This window comes from Pinus tabuliformis, chromosome J (assembly GCF_031772625.1).
Source record: "Pinus tabuliformis cultivar Carrire ecotype Pingquan chromosome J, CPIR1, whole genome shotgun sequence".
Classification (NCBI taxonomy): Eukaryota; Viridiplantae; Streptophyta; class Pinopsida; order Pinales; family Pinaceae; genus Pinus; species Pinus tabuliformis.
Window position 1 is genome coordinate 1,120,219,537 of NC_142295.1, and position 5,831 is coordinate 1,120,225,367.

Here is a 5,831-nt window from a genome sequence, read left to right on the forward strand (position 1 = left end):
TGTTTGGAGACCAGGGAAAAACCCCACAATGGGAAAAACTGAAATTGTTCTTCTTCTTCTATTAGGCTTCATTAATTTATCAACTGAGATACAAAGTACATCATCATCATATACATATCAGGCCTCCTTGAGTTAAACCTAAATCAATTCACAATTTCATTTGTGACCTGAATAATTATCATAACTTTACACTGGCCAATGAGACACTATTACCATTTTCATATCAATATTGTCATATTTTTCATGCTTATGCTATCAATTTTTTCATTCCAATACTATTACTAGAATCATGATCAAGTTGTCATAACTGTAGATATTATGAAATATACCTATGTTTCTTGAGATGCCTTACCAATATTGATTTATTATATACATATAACTAAAAAGAATTGTATTGTAACCACAGAGAGCCATCCATGTAACTGTAGAGGAACTAGATATATATAATTGTATGGAATGTAGAGGAACCATGTGAATTAGTGTCAACTATATGGGATGTTGAACTATGCGCATACCAAACCATGTATATTGTGAGATGATGTGAAGATCAAATGTTGTGACTAAGAGATGTCGATTGAACAGGTGTAGAAATTCCACTAAGAGATGTTATATCAATTGTATAATGACATTAAAAAGGTGTGAGGAAGATCTAAATTATTCCTTATGCACTGGTGATTGTAGATTGGGGAACGAGATCATGAGCATACATTATTAGGACTATGTATATTGTAGAGAGTGTGCCTTGCGTTGAGACTTATATATCTTGATGGATCCAAGACTATATGTGATAAGTAGTTGATTATCAATGCCAAAGGATGTAGAGATGCCATATATCAACTGTGAAATATCAACCGAGTGGAATTCCATTACATCGTTGTCATATAGAGAGTAGATAGCACGGGATAGAAAGCGATAACATATGACAGAGAGTGAGACAACCAATGTGGATATGGTGAGGCAAAGAGTGAATACTAGTATGTCAATTTGAGTGAAATCAGAAAGAGATAGAATAATAATCTATAGAACTATAGCTTGAGCCTAGGTGGTAGTCCTATAGGAAGAGCAAGAGAATTTGATTGAGGTTGAGAGAGAGCATAATTTTCATATACCATAATCCTTTGTGAAAGACAGAAGTGACACCCGAAATCTCATAATCATAAAAGCCATTGAATTCTGTACTAAAGATCAATATCATAGGATATATATAGTTGATTATATGAGTGGAGAGTTGACTTAACCATTTTAGGAATTTTAATTTTAATTTTAACAATTTTTTCATTCAATAATTAAGTTCATTCTGCCAATTTAAACCCAAAAGTCCATCATCACAAATAAGAATAAGAATGAGATTTTCTCCAATAATTAAAGTTGGCATGAATAAGAATAATTTCTTTTTATCCCAAAAGGAATTTAGTTAATATTTCTTTATTAGGGAATTTCTCCCTGGCTGCCAAAGTTAACAATTATATCAAAATCACTTTTCCTTAACCTCCACCTACCTCTATTGACCCATTATATTGTAACAAAGCCTATTTGCAAATTAAGAATCTCCATGGTAAAGTGGGGATTAATCCCCATAATTAAGAATGCTATTACATGGTTTTTAAATGTATATTTTTCAAAGGAATTTTTAAAATGTATGTATTATTAACTTTTATATATATATCTATATATATATATATATATATATATATATATATATATATATATATATATATATATATATATATATTTGTCATTCAAACTAATTTCATTAATTCCTCAAAACATTACACATATTTTTCAAAGATATCCCTTCTCTCCTAGCCTCACTCCGACCAAATTTTTTGGCCATAAGAGATAAACAAAAACTGAAAGAAAAATGCCAAAAACTATAGCATGTCGATGTCCCATAACCCATATGCTCCAAAAGCATCGATAATACATACATAACCAACCAACATTATAGATTACAAGGAAGCATTAGAGAAATTTTGAGATCAAAAATGGGCCACAAAATAAAAATGTACAACAAAAATTGACTTTATAAGAACTAATAGGATTCAATATGATGATGTCAACCATGGGGGATGATTCACCATTTTTGGAGTAGAAAGGTGAAAAAAAAAAACTATTTTTTCAACTCATATTTTCAACTTACTTCCCTACAATTTTACTAAAATTTTGAGTGGGAGCACCTGCTGTATAGGAAATTTAATTTTTCATTGAAGGAGTACCCATGTTGCATAATTTTGATGGACCCTGCTACTTGAAAAATGTGAAATACATGGAAAATCGTGATTGCAATCATGTTTTCACATATTTCGTGTAGTAGGATCCATCAAAAGTATTCAATATAGGTACTCCTTGGATATAAGATTAAATTCTTCATGCAACGAGTGCTCATGCTCGAAATTTGAGTAAAATCATAAGGAGATAAGTTGAAAATATGAGTTGAAAAGTATTTTTTCCTTTTTCCCTCCAAAACTTGATGAGGTAATCTAATCTTATTTTACTATCTCCACTATTATTTTATAATATTCCTCAGGAGGCCCATTTTAGACCTCAAAATTTCTCTAATGAGTCAGGGCCTTCCCAACATGAAGAGGATCAGGGGATCTAGGTCCCCTGTGAGCATGGAACTCCAAATGGTCAAGTATGCCTTCAATATGATCCAGCCTCTCAGTGATGCATCTATGGCTCTTGCAGACCAAATCAATCTGTCTAGCATCCCCAACTGGTTGTGTTGAATGTCGTTCATGAAGGAAATCACTTCATTCCTATCATCATGCCATTGTTGTTGAAGTTCTACCTAGAGCACTGTAATGCCTTGAAGTTGTATGTCAATGGTTTCCAAAGAGGGCAGAGCTCCCAAATATCTAGGTGTAGGAAAGTTTTCATGAGCTAAATCATCATCTAAGACCACTTCCCCCACCTCCTCTCCCCCCTGCCTTCCCCTACACCCCTACTTTCTTCCCAACCCTTCACTTCTCCATGAGGTGCCCCACAACAATGCGTGCATCCTTGCCGCTTGATCATGATGCTCCCTGCAACCTGCCATCAATGCTTTGTCCAATTATCCTCTTAGGCACCTAGGTTACCCAAGGTGGGCTTCCTATAAGGTTGCACTAGAATGACTTCCCCCCTGTAGAAATTTCACCGTAGATCGCCTGATAATGCAATATACTAAAGAAAAATACTTTATCTATTTCTACTATCAAACTTTGTGGAAGCTTAATCGATTTTGAGCAAGATCAAACAGAACACATATAACATAGAAGAAGATTCAATCACACATGAAACATAGAAGAATGCTCAAGGGAAAGCCTCAGCTAAAAACCCCACTATTTGTATTATCATACAAGTAGAAATATCTCAGGATTACACAAAGCTTTAGCTCACAAGCTATCTAGCTCTTAGTACAATCCCTCATTGTTGCTCATAGATAGAATAGACAACACATATGCCTTCCTTCAGTCCTCCAAGCCTCCTATTTCCTTGCGCAGTTTCTCCTGGGTCCTCAAGCTACCACCTTTGTGTAATAATCCCTCACACACTGCTCTGACCTCTGAAAAAACTGCACAACCCTAAAGGAGCTAATTCCTTCTGCATGGATGAGTTTCCTTTATAGGAAAATTCCTCCAACTGATAGTATGCTATCCCTTCCTTTAATCTCAACTGGATCTCTGTCTGAACTGACATGCATGAGTTATTTATGAGAGAATATTCAGTTATCTGGAGAACACTAGTTGCATGCATGCATGCATTAAGTGACTGTACTCACAATTAGTTCCTCCAACTGTTTGGAACTAATTTAGCTGGACTTAACTTAGTTAACTGAGCTAACTAATTACAACTCAAATACAACTCACCCTTATCTCCTTAATTAAGGGATAACTTCCTCAATCAAAGGGATAACTATTGCATGTCTTCACATAGACTTCATGTTTGATTTTCTCCAACTAATTAACTAAAGATGAAATAATTAATTATTTTTCAAACAGCTAGTGAGACTAAATTCGAATTTTAATTTTCAATTTTAATTCAGGGACTAACTAAAATTGGAATCTATCCCAAAATGCTATTTATAGTGATGCAGGAGCATCTGACTCCCGTTAATCAAAAGAGGAATCCAAAGCGGAGAACGAGAGGACATGGACCATCAAGTGACATAGGGGACATTTTTGTTAAAACAGAGCTTAAATGATGGAATGGATTAAGTCTCTCAAAGACTTAAGTAAATGTAATTTGCCACATATGTATGCATGTAGAGAGAATTAGGGACAGTTTAGAGATTTGAGGAAGGGATGTGATCAGATCCTTCACAGTGATCCGATCCAATGTTTCCTTATATATATATATATGATGAACCTGCGTGTTCAATAGAGGGAGAGATAGAGTAATATAGAGTGAGAGACAGAGTGAGCAAAATGTAATAGAGAGAGAACTCGTTCTAAGGCTGAAATGCCTTAGATTTGTAATCATACTGTGTAATATAAGAGTGTGCTTTGTGTTGAATATGTGCATTGTGTATATTTCATAAATAGTCAGAATGTTAAGTGATGCAGGTTTGATCGACCATCGATCACTGTAGGATCGATGGTGATCCATCGATTAAACGAATAATAGTGTTATCTTTAACTGTTATGGAGTGATGTTGTGTATAGACAGAGACTATGGTAGAACTGTGTTTTAAACATAAAATCCATCAAAGGAAAGCAAGATTAAGTTAAGGAGAAAATGGACTAGAATGCACAGGATCCGTTAGATCTGTGATATTAGTGGTCCAGATCCAATCGCCGAAACAAAGATCTATTATAATCACATCGAAGTATTGTTATAAGAAGGCATACCACAGACCTTAAGGTATGGCGATAGGCAATTGCACGACCAAACGTCAACCATCGGATCGAGTCCAGATCGACGGTCAAGATTTGATTGGCAATCGCATTTCGACGAAGTCAAAAGACACCGAGCAATGGAATGGGCAATTGTGATATGCTGATAGCGATATCACCAATAGACCGAGGGCTGATGAAGTGATATCGGTGATATGCGATAATCGGTGATCAGAGGTATCGACATTTCAGAGATCGAAGTTCGGAGGAGTAGCGCCATGGAGGTGTTTTGATGAGCCGGACCCGAATAAGTTATAGGTGCGGGTGGATAATATTTGAGATCCAACTTATGGTTCAGCAGTGGGTTTTCCCGTTGTTTCCTATGTATTTGTGTTAAAGTGGTGCGATCCTGGTTATAAAGAAAAATACTGATAGTTAAATGGTCTGGGGTTTTTAAAGGCTTAAGGCCTTATGAAATGCTTCCGATAAGTAATAAGCTCATAACCCATAGGTCCCAAGATCGAAACCTAGCTCTGATACCAAATGATGTAGGGTTACCCCTGCTTACACCCACAGTATGCACGTTATATGCATAAATACCTTTGTCCTGGGAATTTTAACTCACAAACAAGTCAAATCTTCATTTACTAAGGAATGGTTTAAGGCCTCTTACTCAAGTCTTAAGTGGAATGATTTATAGACTAAACAACCATAGTCTAACCCTTAGTCAATATATTTTCTATCGGGACTCATTAACCCTTATACACTTCATTCACTTTAATATCGGAACTCATTCCACCCTTATAAACCTTCATTAACCCTTAGCCGCATATATATATATATATATATATATATATATATATATATATATATATATATATATATATATATATATATATATATATATATATATATATATATATATATATATATATCTATATATATATATATATATATATATATATATATATATATATATACACATTGGATCGGATCACTGAAAGGATCCAATCA